This window comes from Osmerus mordax, chromosome 7, assembly GCF_038355195.1.
Source record: "Osmerus mordax isolate fOsmMor3 chromosome 7, fOsmMor3.pri, whole genome shotgun sequence".
Classification (NCBI taxonomy): domain Eukaryota; kingdom Metazoa; phylum Chordata; class Actinopteri; order Osmeriformes; family Osmeridae; genus Osmerus; species Osmerus mordax.
Genome location: NC_090056.1, coordinates 2,875,611 through 2,894,592, shown reverse-complemented (window position 1 = coordinate 2,894,592; position 18,982 = coordinate 2,875,611).

The window sequence follows — 18,982 nt, the reverse complement described above, 5'->3', positions numbered from 1 at the left end:
ATGGTAGAATAGTCATAGTGATGGGAAACCATTCACCAAGACGTTTCATACAAAACATTGCAAATGCCTTGTTCTCAGGAGCTGAAAAGCACTTTAAAGCAATACAAAAACTGGAAGTTTCAAAAACGGATTCTGAAGCCAAAATCTTGTCTGAAGATCTTGTCAGCAGTAAACATGATATGACTGACTAGTTACACTCAATTTCAATGCCAAAACCCTTTTCTCATGTATAAACCACCAATACTAACATTGTAGAATAGTTATAGTGATGGGAAACCATTCACCCTGAAGTTTCATACAAAACATTGCAAAAGCATTGAGAACGCTATCAGGAGCTGAAAAGAACTTTAAAGAAATAAAAAACTGGAAGTCTCAAAAACGGATCATGAAACCAGAATCTTGTTTGGAGATCTTGACAGAATGAACATGATACGACTGACTAGTAACACTCAATTTCGATGCCAATACCATTTTGTCATGTATAAAACACAGATATTAAAATGGTAGAATAGTCATCGTGATGGGAAACCATTCACCAAGACGTTTCATACAAAACATTGCAAATGCATTGAAAACGCTACTCAGGAGCTGAAAAGCACTTTAAAGCAATAAAAAAATGGAAGTCTCAAAAACGGATCCTGAAACCAGAATCTTGTTTGGAAATCTTGTCAGAATAAACACGATATGACTGACTAGTAACACTCAATTTCGATGCCAATACCATTTTGTCATGTATAAAACAGAGATTAAAATGGTAGAATAGTCATAGTGATGGGAAACCATTCACCAAGACGTTTCATACAAAACATTGCAAATGCATTGAAAACGCTACTCAGGAGCTGAAAAGCACTTTAAAGCAATAAAAAAATGGAAGTCTCAAAAACGGATTCTGAAGCCAAAATCTTGTCTGAAGATCTTGTCAGCAGTAAACATGATATGACTGACTAGTAACACTCAATTTCGATGCCAATACCCTTTTGTCATGTATAAACCACAGAGATTAAAATGGTAGAATAGTCATAGTGATGGGAAACCATTCACCAAGACGTTTCATACAAAACATTGCAAATGCATTGAAAACGCTCTCAGGAGCTGAAAAGCACTTTAAAGCAATAAAAAAACTGGAAGTCTCAAAAACGGATTCTGAAACCAGAACCTTGTTTGGAGATCTTGACAGAATGAACATGATATGACTGACTAGTAACACTCAATTTCGATGCCAATACCATTTTGTCATGTATAAAACACAGAGATTAAAATGGTAGAATAGTCATAGTGATGGGAAACCATTCACCAAGACGTTTCATACAAAACATTGCAAATGCATTGAAAACGCTCTCAGGAGCTGAAAAGCACTTTAAAGCAATAAAAAAAACTGGAAGTCTCAAAAACGGATTCTGAAGCCAAAATCTTGTCTGAAGATCTTGTCAGCAGTAAACATGATATGACTGACTAGTAACACTCAATTTCGATGCCAATACCATTTTGTCATGTATAAAACACAGAGATTAAAATGGTAGAATAGTCATAGTGATGGGAAACCATTCACCCTGAAGTTTCATACAAAACATTGCAAAAGCATTAAGAACGCTATCAGGAGCTGAAAAGCACTTTACAGCAATAAAAAGCTGGAAGTCTCAAAAACGGATCATGAAACCAGAATCTTGTTTGGAGATCTTGTCAGCAGTAAACATGATATGACCACCTAGCAACACTCAATTTCAATGCCAAAACCCGTTTCTCATGTATAAACCACCAAGACTAACTCTATAGAATGGTTATAGTGATGGGAAACCATTCACCCAGAAGTTTCATACAAAACATTGCAAAATCATTGAAAACGTTATCATGAGCTGAAAAGCACTTTAAAGCAATACAAAACTGGAAGTCTCAAAAACGGATAATGAAACCAGAATCTTGTTTGGAGATCTTGACAGAATGAACATGATACGACTGACTAGTAACACTCAATTTCGATGCCAATACCATTTTGTCATGTATAAAACACAGAGATTAAAATGGTAGAATAGTCATAGTGATGGGAAACCATTCACCAAGACGTTTCATACAAAACATTGCAAATGCCTTGTTCTCAGGAGCTGAAAAGCACTTTAAAGCAATACAAAAACTGGAAGTCTCAAAAACGGATTCTGAAGGCAAAATCTTGTCTGAAGATCTTGTCAGCAGTAAACATGATATGACTGACTAGTAACACTCAATTTCAATGCCAATACCATTTTGTCATGTATAAAACACAGAGATTAAAATGGTAGAATAGTCATAGTGATGGGAAACCATTCACCAAGACGTTTCATACAAAACATTGCAAATGCATTGAAAACGCTCTCAGGAGCTGAAAAGCACTTTAAAGCAATAAAAAACTGGAAGTCTCAAAAACGGATTCTGAAACCAGAATCTTGTTTGGAGATCTTGACAGAATGAACATGATACGACTGACTAGTAACACTCAATTTCGATGCCAATACCATTTTGTCATGTATAAAACACAGAGATTAAAATGGTAGAATAGTCATAGTGATGGGAAACCATTCACCAAGACGTTTCATACAAAACATTGCAAATGCCTTGTTCTCAGGAGCTGAAAAGCACTTTAAAGCAATACAAAAACTGGAAGTCTCAAAAACGGATTCTGAAGCCAAAATCTTGTCTGAAGATCTTGTCAGCAGTAAACATGATATGACTGACTAGTTACACTCAATTTCAATGCCAAAACCCTTTTCTCATGTATAAACCACCAATACTAACATTGTAGAATAGTTATAGTGATGGGAAACCATTCACCCTGAAGTTTCATACAAAACATTGCAAAAGCATTGAGAACGCTATCAGGAGCTGAAAAGAACTTTAAAGAAATAAAAAACTGGAAGTCTCAAAAACGGATCATGAAACCAGAATCTTGTTTGGAGATCTTGACAGAATGAACATGATACGACTGACTAGTAACACTCAATTTCGATGCCAATACCATTTTGTCATGTATAAAACACAGATATTAAAATGGTAGAATAGTCATCGTGATGGGAAACCATTCACCAAGACGTTTCATACAAAACATTGCAAATGCATTGAAAACGCTACTCAGGAGCTGAAAAGCACTTTAAAGCAATAAAAAAATGGAAGTCTCAAAAACGGATCCTGAAACCAGAATCTTGTTTGGAAATCTTGTCAGAATAAACACGATATGACTGACTAGTAACACTCAATTTCGATGCCAATACCATTTTGTCATGTATAAAACAGAGATTAAAATGGTAGAATAGTCATAGTGATGGGAAACCATTCACCAAGACGTTTCATACAAAACATTGCAAATGCATTGAAAACGCTACTCAGGAGCTGAAAAGCACTTTAAAGCAATAAAAATCTGGAAGTCTCAAAAACGGATCATGAAACCAGAATCTTGTCTGACGATCTTGTCAGAAGTAAACATGATATGACCACCTAGCAACACTCGATTTCGATGCCAATACCCTTTTGTCATGTATAAACAACGAAGATTAAAATTGTAGAATAATCATAGTGATGGGAAACCTTTCACCCAGACGTTTCATACAAAACATTGCAAAATTATTGAAAACGTTATCAGGAGCTGAAAAGCACTTTAAAGCAAGAAAAATCTGGAAGTCTCAAAAACGGATCATGAAACCAGAATCTTGTTTGGAGATCTTGTCAGAAGTAAACATGATATGACTGACTAGTAACACTCAATTTCGATGCCAATACCATTTTGTGATGTATAAAACACAGAGATTAAAATGGTAGAATAGTCATAGTGATGGGAAACCATTCACCAAGACGTTTCATACAAAACATTGCAAATGCAATGAAAACGCTCTCAGGAGCTGAAAAGCACTTTAAAGCAATAAAAAAACTGGAAGTCTCAAAAACGGATTCTGAAGCCAAAATCTTGTCTGAAGATCTTGTCAGCAGTAAACATGATATGACTGACTAGTAACACTCAATTTCAATGCCAAAACCCTTTTCTCATGTATAAACCACCAAGACTAACATTGTAGAATAGTTATAGTGATGGGAAACCATTCACCCTGAAGTTTCATACAAAACATTGCAAAAGCATTAAGAACGCTATCAGGAGCTGAAAAGCACTTTACAGCAATAAAAAGCTGGAAGTCTCAAAAACGGATTCTGAAACCAGAATCTTGTTTGGAGATCTTGTCAGAAGTAAATATGATATGACCACCTAGCAACACTCAATTTCAATGCCAAAACCATTTTCTCATGTATAAACCACCAAGACTAACTCTATAGAATGGTTAAAGTGATGGGAAACCATTCACCCAGAAGTTTCATACAAAACATTGCAAAAGCATTGAGAACGCTATCAGGAGCTGAAAAGAACTTTAAAGAAATAAAAAACTGGAAGTCTCAAAAAAAGATTCCTGAAACCAGAATTTTGTTTGGAGATCTTGACAGAATAAACATGATATGACTGACTAGTAACACTCAATTTCGATGCCAATACCATTTTGTCATGTATAAAACACAGAGATTAAAATGGTAGAATAGTCATCGTGAAGGGAAACCTTTCACCAAGACGTTTCATACAAAACATTGCAAAATCATTGAAAACGTTATCAGGAGCTGAAAAGCACTTTAAAGCAATAAAAATCTGGAAGTCTCAAAAACGGATCTTGAAACCAGAATCTTGTTTGGAGATCTTGTCAGAAGTAAACATGATATGACTGACTAGTAACACTCAATTTCGATGCCAATACCATTTTGTCATGTATAAAACACAGAGATTAAAATGGTAGAATAGTCATAGTGATGGGAAACCATTCACCAAGACGTTTCATACAAAACATTGCAAATGCATTGAAAACGCTCTCAGGAGCTGAAAAGCACTTTAAAGCAATAAAAAACTGGAAGTCTCAAAAACGGATTCTGAAACCAGAATCTTGTTTGGAGATCTTGACAGAATGAACATGATACGACTGACTAGTAACACTCAATTTCGATGCCAATACCATTTTGTCATGTATAAAACACAGAGATTAAAATGGTAGAATAGTCATAGTGATGGGAAACCATTCACCAAGACGTTTCATACAAAACATTGCAAATGCCTTGTTCTCAGGAGCTGAAAAGCACTTTAAAGCAATACAAAAACTGGAAGTTTCAAAAACGGATTCTGAAGCCAAAATCTTGTCTGAAGATCTTGTCAGCAGTAAACATGATATGACTGACTAGTTACACTCAATTTCAATGCCAAAACCCTTTTCTCATGTATAAACCACCAATACTAACATTGTAGAATAGTTATAGTGATGGGAAACCATTCACCCTGAAGTTTCATACAAAACATTGCAAAAGCATTGAGAACGCTATCAGGAGCTGAAAAGAACTTTAAAGAAATAAAAAACTGGAAGTCTCAAAAACGGATCATGAAACCAGAATCTTGTTTGGAGATCTTGACAGAATGAACATGATACGACTGACTAGTAACACTCAATTTCGATGCCAATACCATTTTGTCATGTATAAAACACAGATATTAAAATGGTAGAATAGTCATCGTGATGGGAAACCATTCACCAAGACGTTTCATACAAAACATTGCAAATGCATTGAAAACGCTACTCAGGAGCTGAAAAGCACTTTAAAGCAATAAAAAAATGGAAGTCTCAAAAACGGATCCTGAAACCAGAATCTTGTTTGGAAATCTTGTCAGAATAAACACGATATGACTGACTAGTAACACTCAATTTCGATGCCAATACCATTTTGTCATGTATAAAACAGAGATTAAAATGGTAGAATAGTCATAGTGATGGGAAACCATTCACCAAGACGTTTCATACAAAACATTGCAAATGCATTGAAAACGCTACTCAGGAGCTGAAAAGCACTTTAAAGCAATAAAAAAATGGAAGTCTCAAAAACGGATTCTGAAGCCAAAATCTTGTCTGAAGATCTTGTCAGCAGTAAACATGATATGACTGACTAGTAACACTCAATTTCGATGCCAATACCCTTTTGTCATGTATAAACCACAGAGATTAAAATGGTAGAATAGTCATAGTGATGGGAAACCATTCACCAAGACGTTTCATACAAAACATTGCAAATGCATTGAAAACGCTCTCAGGAGCTGAAAAGCACTTTAAAGCAATAAAAAAACTGGAAGTCTCAAAAACGGATTCTGAAACCAGAACCTTGTTTGGAGATCTTGACAGAATGAACATGATATGACTGACTAGTAACACTCAATTTCGATGCCAATACCATTTTGTCATGTATAAAACACAGAGATTAAAATGGTAGAATAGTCATAGTGATGGGAAACCATTCACCAAGACGTTTCATACAAAACATTGCAAATGCATTGAAAACGCTCTCAGGAGCTGAAAAGCACTTTAAAGCAATAAAAAAAACTGGAAGTCTCAAAAACGGATTCTGAAGCCAAAATCTTGTCTGAAGATCTTGTCAGCAGTAAACATGATATGACTGACTAGTAACACTCAATTTCGATGCCAATACCATTTTGTCATGTATAAAACACAGAGATTAAAATGGTAGAATAGTCATAGTGATGGGAAACCATTCACCCTGAAGTTTCATACAAAACATTGCAAAAGCATTAAGAACGCTATCAGGAGCTGAAAAGCACTTTACAGCAATAAAAAGCTGGAAGTCTCAAAAACGGATCATGAAACCAGAATCTTGTTTGGAGATCTTGTCAGCAGTAAACATGATATGACCACCTAGCAACACTCAATTTCAATGCCAAAACCCGTTTCTCATGTATAAACCACCAAGACTAACTCTATAGAATGGTTATAGTGATGGGAAACCATTCACCCAGAAGTTTCATACAAAACATTGCAAAATCATTGAAAACGTTATCATGAGCTGAAAAGCACTTTAAAGCAATACAAAACTGGAAGTCTCAAAAACGGATAATGAAACCAGAATCTTGTTTGGAGATCTTGACAGAATGAACATGATACGACTGACTAGTAACACTCAATTTCGATGCCAATACCATTTTGTCATGTATAAAACACAGAGATTAAAATGGTAGAATAGTCATAGTGATGGGAAACCATTCACCAAGACGTTTCATACAAAACATTGCAAATGCCTTGTTCTCACGAGCTGAAAAGCACTTTAAAGCAATACAAAAACTGGAAGTCTCAAAAACGGATTCTGAAGGCAAAATCTTGTCTGAAGATCTTGTCAGCAGTAAACATGATATGACTGACTAGTAACACTCAATTTCAATGCCAATACCATTTTGTCATGTATAAAACACAGAGATTAAAATGGTAGAATAGTCATAGTGATGGGAAACCATTCACCAAGACGTTTCATACAAAACATTGCAAATGCATTGAAAACGCTCTCAGGAGCTGAAAAGCACTTTAAAGCAATAAAAAACTGGAAGTCTCAAAAACGGATTCTGAAACCAGAATCTTGTTTGGAGATCTTGACAGAATGAACATGATACGACTGACTAGTAACACTCAATTTCGATGCCAATACCATTTTGTCATGTATAAAACACAGAGATTAAAATGGTAGAATAGTCATAGTGATGGGAAACCATTCACCAAGACGTTTCATACAAAACATTGCAAATGCCTTGTTCTCAGGAGCTGAAAAGCACTTTAAAGCAATACAAAAACTGGAAGTCTCAAAAACGGATTCTGAAGCCAAAATCTTGTCTGAAGATCTTGTCAGCAGTAAACATGATATGACTGACTAGTTACACTCAATTTCAATGCCAAAACCCTTTTCTCATGTATAAACCACCAATACTAACATTGTAGAATAGTTATAGTGATGGGAAACCATTCACCCTGAAGTTTCATACAAAACATTGCAAAAGCATTGAGAACGCTATCAGGAGCTGAAAAGAACTTTAAAGAAATAAAAAACTGGAAGTCTCAAAAACGGATCATGAAACCAGAATCTTGTTTGGAGATCTTGACAGAATGAACATGATACGACTGACTAGTAACACTCAATTTCGATGCCAATACCATTTTGTCATGTATAAAACACAGATATTAAAATGGTAGAATAGTCATCGTGATGGGAAACCATTCACCAAGACGTTTCATACAAAACATTGCAAATGCATTGAAAACGCTACTCAGGAGCTGAAAAGCACTTTAAAGCAATAAAAAAATGGAAGTCTCAAAAACGGATCCTGAAACCAGAATCTTGTTTGGAAATCTTGTCAGAATAAACACGATATGACTGACTAGTAACACTCAATTTCGATGCCAATACCATTTTGTCATGTATAAAACAGAGATTAAAATGGTAGAATAGTCATAGTGATGGGAAACCATTCACCAAGACGTTTCATACAAAACATTGCAAATGCATTGAAAACGCTACTCAGGAGCTGAAAAGCACTTTAAAGCAATAAAAATCTGGAAGTCTCAAAAACGGATCATGAAACCAGAATCTTGTCTGACGATCTTGTCAGAAGTAAACATGATATGACCACCTAGCAACACTCGATTTCGATGCCAATACCCTTTTGTCATGTATAAACAACGAAGATTAAAATTGTAGAATAATCATAGTGATGGGAAACCTTTCACCCAGACGTTTCATACAAAACATTGCAAAATTATTGAAAACGTTATCAGGAGCTGAAAAGCACTTTAAAGCAAGAAAAATCTGGAAGTCTCAAAAACGGATCATGAAACCAGAATCTTGTTTGGAGATCTTGTCAGAAGTAAACATGATATGACTGACTAGTAACACTCAATTTCAATGCCAAAACCCTTTTCTCATGACTGACTAGTAACACTCAATTTCATTGCCAAAACCCTTTTCTCATGTGTAAACCACCAAGACTAACATTATAGAATAGTTATAGTGATGGGAAACCATTCACCCAGAAGTTTCATACAAAACATTGCAAAAGCATTGAGAACGCTATCAGGAGCTGAAAAGAACTTTAAAGCAATAAAAAACTGGAAGTCTCAAAAACGGATTCTGAAGCCAAAATCTTGTCTGAAGATCTTGTCAGCAGTAAACATGATATGACTGACTAGTAACACTCAATTTCAATGCCAAAACCCTTTTCTCATGTATAAAACACAGAGATTAAAATGGTAGAATAGTCATAGTGATGGGAAACCATTCACCCTGAAGTTTCATACAAAACATTGCAAAAGCATTAAGAACGCTATCAGGAGCTGAAAAGCACTTTACAGCAATAAGAAGCTGGAAGTCTCAAAAACGGATTCTGAAACCAGAATCTTGTTTGGAGATCTTGTCAGAAGTAAACATGATATGACCACCTAGCAACACTCAATTTCAATGCCAAAACCCGTTTCTCATGTATATACCACCAAGACTAACTCTATAGAATGGTTATAGTGATGGGAAACCATTCACCCAGAAGTTTCATACAAAACATTGCAAAATCATTGAAAACGTTATCATGAGCTGAAAAGCACTTTAAAGCAATAAAAAACTGGAAGTCTCAAAAACAGATCATGAAACCAGAATCTTGTTTGGAGATCTTGACAGAATGAACATGATACGACTGACTAGCAACACTCAATTTCGATGCCAATACCCTTTTGTCATGTATAAACAACGAAGATTAAAATTGTAGAATAGTCATAGTGATGGGAAACCTTTCACCCAGACGTTTCATACAAAACATTGCAAAATTATTGAAAACGTTATCAGGAGCTGAAAAGCACTTTAATGCAAGAAAAATCTGGAAGTCTCAAAAACGGATCATGAAACCAGAATCTTGTTTGGAGATCTTGTCAGAAGTAAACATGATATGACTGACTAGTAACACTTAATTTCAATGCCAAAACCCTTTTCTCATGACTGACTAGTAACACTCAATTTCATTGCCAAAAACCTTTTCTCATGTGTAAACCACCAAGACTAACATTATAGAATAGTTATAGTGATGGGAAACCATTCACCCAGAAGTTTCATACAAAACATTGCAAAAGCATTGAGAACGCTATCAGGAGCTGAAAAGAACTTTAAAGCAATAAAAAACTGGAAGTCTCAAAAACGGATTCTGAAGCCAAAATCTTGTCTGAAGATCTTGTCAGCAGTAAACATGATATGACTGACTAGTAACACTCAATTTCAATGCCAAAACCCTTTTCTCATGTATAAAACACAGAGATTAAAATGATAGAATAGTCATAGTGATGGGAAACCATTCACCAAGACGTTTCATACAAAACATTGCAAATGCAATGAAAACGCTCTCAGGAGCTGAAAAGCACTTTAAAGCAATAAAAAAACTGGAAGTCTCAAAAACGGATTCTGAAGCCAAAATCTTGTCTGAAGATCTTGTCAGCAGTAAACATGATATGACTGACTAGTAACACTCAATTTCAATGCCAAAACCCTTTTCTCATGTATAAACCACCAAGACTAACATTGTAGAATAGTTATAGTGATGGGAAACCATTCACCCTGAAGTTTCATACAAAACATTGCAAAAGCATTAAGAACGCTATCAGGAGCTGAAAAGCACTTTACAGCAATAAAAAGCTGGAAGTCTCAAAAACGGATTCTGAAACCAGAATCTTGTTTGGAGATCTTGTCAGAAGTAAATATGATATGACCACCTAGCAACACTCAATTTCAATGCCAAAACCATTTTCTCATGTATAAACAACCAAGACTAACTCTATAGAATGGTTAAAGTGATGGGAAACCATTCACCCAGAAGTTTCATACAAAACATTGCAAAAGCATTGAGAACACTATCAGGAGCTGAAAAGAACTTTAAAGAAATAAAAAACTGGAAGTCTCAAAAAAAGATTCCTGAAACCAGAATTTTGTTTGGAGATCTTGACAGAATAAACATGATATGACTGACTAGTAACACTCAATTTCGATGCCAATACCATTTTGTCATGTATAAAACACAGAGATTAAAATGGTAGAATAGTCATCGTGAAGGGAAACCTTTCACCAAGACGTTTCATACAAAACATTGCAAAATCATTGAAAACGTTATCAGGAGCTGAAAAGCACTTTAAAGCAATAAAAATCTGGAAGTCTCAAAAACGGATCTTGAAACCAGAATCTTGTTTGGAGATCTTGTCAGAAGTAAACATGATATGACTGACTAGTAACACTCAATTTCGATGCCAATACCATTTTGTCATGTATAAAACACAGAGATTAAAATGGTAGAATAGTCATAGTGATGGGAAACCATTCACCAAGACGTTTCATACAAAACATTGCAAATGCATTGAAAACGCTCTCAGGAGCTGAAAAGCACTTTAAAGCAATAAAAAACTGGAAGTCTCAAAAACGGATTCTGAAACCAGAATCTTGTTTGGAGATCTTGACAGAATGAACATGATACGACTGACTAGTAACACTCAATTTCGATGCCAATACCATTTTGTCATGTATAAAACACAGAGATTAAAATGGTAGAATAGTCATAGTGATGGGAAACCATTCACCAAGACGTTTCATACAAAACATTGCAAATGCCTTGTTCTCAGGAGCTGAAAAGCACTTTAAAGCAATACAAAAACTGGAAGTTTCAAAAACGGATTCTGAAGCCAAAATCTTGTCTGAAGATCTTGTCAGCAGTAAACATGATATGACTGACTAGTTACACTCAATTTCAATGCCAAAACCCTTTTCTCATGTATAAACCACCAATACTAACATTGTAGAATAGTTATAATGATGGGAAACCATTCACCCTGAAGTTTCATACAAAACATTGCAAAAGCATTGAGAACGCTATCAGGAGCTGAAAAGAACTTTAAAGAAATAAAAAACTGGAAGTCTCAAAAACGGATCATGAAACCAGAATCTTGTTTGGAGATCTTGACAGAATGAACATGATACGACTGACTAGTAACACTCAATTTCGATGCCAATACCATTTTGTCATGTATAAAACACAGATATTAAAATGGTAGAATAGTCATCGTGATGGGAAACCATTCACCAAGACGTTTCATACAAAACATTGCAAATGCATTGAAAACGCTCTCAGGAGCTGAAAAGCACTTTAAAGCAATAAAAAACTGGAAGTCTCAAAAACGGATTCTGAAACCAGAATCTTGTTTGGAGATCTTGTCAGAATAAACATGATATGACTTAGTAACACTCAATTTCGATGCCAATACCATTTTGTCATGTATAAAACACAGAGATTAAAATGGTAGAATAGTCATAGTGAAGGGAAACCATTCACCAAGACGTTTCATACAAAACATTGCAAATGCATTGAAAACGCTACTCAGGAGCTGAAAAGCACTTTAAAGCAATAAAAAAATGGAAGTCTCAAAAACGGATCCTGAAACCAGAATCTTGTTTGGAAATCTTGTCAGAATAAACACGATATGACTGACTAGTAACACTCAATTTCAATGCCAAAACCCTTTTCTCATGACTGACTAGTAACACTCAATTTCAATGCCAAAACCCTTTTCTCATGTATAAAACACAGAGATTAAAATGGTAGAATAGTCATAGTGATGGGAAACCATTCACCCTGAAGTTTCATACAAAACATTGCAAAAGCATTAAGAACGCTATCAGGAGCTGAAAAGCACTTTACAGCAATAAGAAGCTGGAAGTCTCAAAAACGGATTCTGAAACCAGAATCTTGTTTGGAGATCTTGTCAGAAGTAAACATGATATGACCACCTAGCAACACTCAATTTCAATGCCAAAACCCGTTTCTCATGTATATACCACCAAGACTAACTCTATAGAATGGTTATAGTGATGGGAAACCATTCACCCAGAAGTTTCATACAAAACATTGCAAAATCATTGAAAACGTTATCATGAGCTGAAAAGCACTTTAAAGCAATAAAAAACTGGAAGTCTCAAAAACAGATCATGAAACCAGAATCTTGTTTGGAGATCTTGACAGAATGAACATGATACGACTGACTAGCAACACTCAATTTCGATGCCAATACCCTTTTGTCATGTATAAACAACGAAGATTAAAATTGTAGAATAGTCATAGTGATGGGAAACCTTTCACCCAGACGTTTCATACAAAACATTGCAAAATTATTGAAAACGTTATCAGGAGCTGAAAAGCACTTTAAAGCAAGAAAAATCTGGAAGTCTCAAAAACGGATCATGAAACCAGAATCTTGTTTGGAGATCTTGTCAGAAGTAAACATGATATGACTGACTAGTAACACTCAATTTCAATGCCAAAACCCTTTTCTCATGACTGACTAGTAACACTCAATTTCATTGCCAAAACCCTTTTCTCATGTGTAAACCACCAAGACTAACATTATAGAATAGTTATAGTGATGGGAAACCATTCACCCAGAAGTTTCATACAAAACATTGCAAAAGCATTGAGAACGCTATCAGGAGCTGAAAAGAACTTTAAAGCAATAAAAAACTGGAAGTCTCAAAAACGGATTCTGAAGCCAAAATCTTGTCTGAAGATCTTGTCAGCAGTAAACATGATATGACTGACTAGTAACACTCAATTTCAATGCCAAAACCCTTTTCTCATGTATAAAACACAGAGATTAAAATGATAGAATAGTCATAGTGATGGGAAACCATTCACCAAGACGTTTCATACAAAACATTGCAAATGCAATGAAAACGCTCTCAGGAGCTGAAAAGCACTTTAAAGCAATAAAAAAACTGGAAGTCTCAAAAACGGATTCTGAAGCCAAAATCTTGTCTGAAGATCTTGTCAGCAGTAAACATGATATGACTGACTAGTAACACTCAATTTCAATGCCAAAACCCTTTTCTCATGTATAAACCACCAAGACTAACATTGTAGAATAGTTATAGTGATGGGAAACCATTCACCCTGAAGTTTCATACAAAACATTGCAAAAGCATTAAGAACGCTATCAGGAGCTGAAAAGCACTTTACAGCAATAAAAAGCTGGAAGTCTCAAAAACGGATTCTGAAACCAGAATCTTGTTTGGAGATCTTGCCAGAAGTAAATATGATATGACCACCTAGCAACACTCAATTTCAATGCCAAAACCATTTTCTCATGTATAAACCACCAAGACTAACTCTATAGAATGGTTAAAGTGATGGGAAACCATTCACCCAGAAGTTTCATACAAAACATTGCAAAAGCATTGAGAACGCTATCAGGAGCTGAAAAGAACTTTAAAGAAATAAAAAACTGGAAGTCTCAAAAAAAGATTCCTGAAACCAGAATTTTGTTTGGAGATCTTGACAGAATAAACATGATATGACTGACTAGTAACACTCAATTTCGATGCCAATACCATTTTGTCATGTATAAAACACAGAGATTAAAATGGTAGAATAGTCATCGTGAAGGGAAACCTTTCACCAAGACGTTTCATACAAAACATTGCAAAATCATTGAAAACGTTATCAGGAGCTGAAAAGCACTTTAAAGCAATAAAAATCTGGAAGTCTCAAAAACGGATCTTGAAACCAGAATCTTGTTTGGAGATCTTGTCAGAAGTAAACATGATATGACTGACTAGTAACACTCAATTTCGATGCCAATACCATTTTGTCATGTATAAAACACAGAGATTAAAATGGTAGAATAGTCATAGTGATGGGAAACCATTCACCAAGACGTTTCATACAAAACATTGCAAATGCATTGAAAACGCTCTCAGGAGCTGAAAAGCACTTTAAAGCAATAAAAAACTGGAAGTCTCAAAAACGGATCATGAAACCAGAATCTTGTTTGGAGATCTTGACAGAATGAACATGATACGACTGACTAGTAACACTCAATTTCGATGCCAATACCATTTTGTCATGTATAAAACACAGAGATTAAAATGGTAGAATAGTCATAGTGATGGGAAACCATTCACCAAGACGTTTCATACAAAACATTGCAAATGCCTTGTTCTCAGGAGCTGAAAAGCACTTTAAAGCAATACAAAAACTGGAAGTCTCAAAAACGGATTCTGAAGCCAAAATCTTGTCTGAAGATCTTGTCAGCAGTAAACATGATATGACTGACTAGTAACACTCAATTTCGATGCCAATACCCTTTTGTCATGTATAAACCACAGAGATTAAAATGGTAGAATAGTCATAGTGATGGGAAACCATTCACCAAGACGTTTCATACAAAACATTGCAAATGCATTGAAAACGCTCTCAGGAGCTGAAAAGCACTTTAAAGCAATAAAAAAACTGGAAGTCTCAAAAACGGATTCTGAAACCAGAATCTTGTTTGGAGATCTTGACAGAATGAACATGATATGACTGACTAGTAACACTCAATTTCGATGCCAATACCATTTTGTCATGTATAAAACACAGAGATTAAAATGGTAGAATAGTCATAGTGATGGGAAACCATTCACCAAGACGTTTCATACAAAACATTGCAAATGCATTGAAAACGCTCTCAGGAGCTGAAAAGCACTTTAAAGCAATAAAAAAAACTGGAAGTCTCAAAAACGGATTCTGAAGCCAAAATCTTGTCTGAAGATCTTGTCAGCAGTAAACATAATATGACTGACTAGTAACACTCAATTTCGATGCCAATACCATTTTGTCATGTATAAAACACAGAGATTAAAATGGTAGAATAGTCATAGTGATGGGAAACCATTCACCCTGAAGTTTCATACAAAACATTGCAAAAGCATTAAGAACGCTATCAGGAGCTGAATAGCACTTTACAGCAATAAAAAGCTGGAAGTCTCAAAAACGGATCATGAAACCAGAATCTTGTTTGGAGATCTTGTCAGCAGTAAACATGATATGACCACCTAGCAACACTCAATTTCAATGCCAAAACCCGTTTCTCATGTATAAACCACCAAGACTAACTCTATAGAATGGTTATAGTGATGGGAAACCATTCACCCAGAAGTTTCATACAAAACATTGCAAAATCATTGAAAACGTTATCATGAGCTGAAAAGCACTTTAAAGCAATACAAAACTGGAAGTCTCAAAAACGGATAATGAAACCAGAATCTTGTTTGGAGATCTTGACAGAATGAACATGATACGACTGACTAGTAACACTCAATTTCGATGCCAATACCATTTTGTCATGTATAAAACACAGAGATTAAAATGGTAGAATAGTCATAGTGATGGGAAACCATTCACCAAGACGTTTCATACAAAACATTGCAAATGCCTTGTTCTCAGGAGCTGAAAAGCACTTTAAAGCAATACAAAAACTGGAAGTCTCAAAAACGGATTCTGAAGGCAAAATCTTGTCTGAAGATCTTGTCAGCAGTAAACATGATATGACTGACTAGTAACACTCAATTTCAATGCCAATACCATTTTGTCATGTATAAAACACAGAGATTAAAATGGTAGAATAGTCATAGTGATGGGAAACCATTCACCAAGACGTTTCATACAAAACATTGCAAATGCATTGAAAACGCTCTCAGGAGCTGAAAAGCACTTTAAAGCAATAAAAAACTGGAAGTCTCAAAAACGGATTCTGAAACCAGAATCTTGTTTGGAGATCTTGACAGAATGAACATGATACGACTGACTAGTAACACTCAATTTCGATGCCAATACCATTTTGTCATGTATAAAACACAGAGATTAAAATGGTAGAATAGTCATAGTGATGGGAAACCATTCACCAAGACGTTTCATACAAAACATTGCAAATGCCTTGTTCTCAGGAGCTGAAAAGCACTTTAAAGCAATACAAAAACTGGAAGTCTCAAAAACGGATTCTGAAGCCAAAATCTTGTCTGAAGATCTTGTCAGCAGTAAACATGATATGACTGACTAGTTACACTCAATTTCAATGCCAAAACCCTTTTCTCATGTATAAACCACCAATACTAACATTGTAGAATAGTTATAGTGATGGGAAACCATTCACCCTGAAGTTTCATACAAAACATTGCAAAAGCATTGAGAACGCTATCAGGAGCTGAAAAGAACTTTAAAGAAATAAAAAACTGGAAGTCTCAAAAACGGATCATGAAACCAGAATCTTGTTTGGAGATCTTGACAGAATGAACATGATACGACTGACTAGTAACACTCAATTTCGATGCCAATACCATTTTGTCATGTATAAAACACAGATATTAAAATGGTAGAATAGTCATCGTGATGGGAAACCATTCACCAAGACGTTTCATACAAAACATTGCAAATGCATTGAAAACGCTACTCAGGAGCTGAAAAGCACTTTAAAGCAATAAAAAAATGGAAGTCTCAAAAACGGATCCTGAAACCAGAATCTTGTTTGGAAATCTTGTCAGAATAAACACGATATGACTGACTAGTAACACTCAATTTCGATGCCAATACCATTTTGTCATGTATAAAACAGAGATTAAAATGGTAGAATAGTCATAGTGATGGGAAACCATTCACCAAGACGTTTCATACAAAACATTGCAAATGCATTGAAAACGCTACTCAGGAGCTGAAAAGCACTTTAAAGCAATAAAAAAATGGAAGTCTCAAAAACGGATTCTGAAGCCAAAATCTTGTCTGAAGATCTTGTCAGCAGTAAACATGATATGACTGACTAGTAACACTCAATTTCGATGCCAATACCCTTTTGTCATGTATAAACCACAGAGATTAAAATGGTAGAATAGTCATAGTGATGGGAAACCATTCACCAAGACGTTTCATACAAAACATTGCAAATGCATTGAAAACGCTCTCAGGAGCTGAAAAGCACTTTAAAGCAATAAAAAAACTGGAAGTCTCAAAAACGGATTCTGAAACCAGAATCTTGTTTGGAGATCTTGACAGAATGAACATGATATGACTGACTAGTAACACTCAATTTCGATGCCAATACCATTTTGTCATGTATAAAACACAGAGATTAAAATGGTAGAATAGTCATAGTGATGGGAAACCATTCACCAAGACGTTTCATACAAAACATTGCAAATGCATTGAAAACGCTCTCAGGAGCTGAAAAGCACTTTAAAGCAATAAAAAAAACTGGAAGTCTCAAAAACGGATTCTGAAGCCAAAATCTTGTCTGAAGATCTTGTCAGCAGTAAACATGATATGACTGACTAGTAACACTCAATTTCGATGCCAATACCATTTTGTCATGTATAAAACACAGAGATTAAAATGGTAGAATAGTCATAGTGATGGGAAACCATTCACCCTGAAGTTTCATACAAAACATTGCAAAAGCATTAAGAACGCTATCAGGAGCTGAAAAGCACTTTACAGCAATAAAAAGCTGGAAGTCTCAAAAACGGATCATGAAACCAGAATCTTGTTTGGAGATCTTGTCAGCAGTAAACATGATATGACCACCTAGCAACACTCAATTTCAATGCCAAAACCCGTTTCTCATGTATAAACCACCAAGACTAACTCTATAGAATGGTTATAGTGATGGGAAACCATTCACCCAGAAGTTTCATACAAAACATTGCAAAATCATTGAAAACGTTATCATGAGCTGAAAAGCACTTTAAAGCAATACAAAACTGGAAGTCTCAAAAACGGATAATGAAACCAGAATCTTGTTTGGAGATCTTGACAGAATGAACATGATACGACTGACTAGTAACACTCAATTTCGATGCCAATACCATTTTGTCATGTATAAAACACAGAGATTAAAATGGTAGAATAGTCATAGTGATGGGAAACCATTCACCAAGACGTTTCATACAAAACATTGCAAATGCCTTGTTCTCAGGAGCTGAAAAGCACTTTAAAGCAATACAAAAACTGGAAGTCTCAAAAACGGATTCTGAAGGCAAAATCTTGTCTGAAGATCTTGTCAGCAGTAAACATGATATGACTGACTAGTAACACTCAATTTCAATGCCAATACCATTTTGTCATGTATAAAACACAGAGATTAAAATGGTAGAATAGTCATAGTGATGGGAAACCATTCACCAAGACGTTTCATACAAAACATTGCAAATGCATTGAAAACGCTCTCAGGAGCTGAAAAGCACTTTAAAGCAATAAAAAACTGGAAGTCTCAAAAACGGATTCTGAAACCAG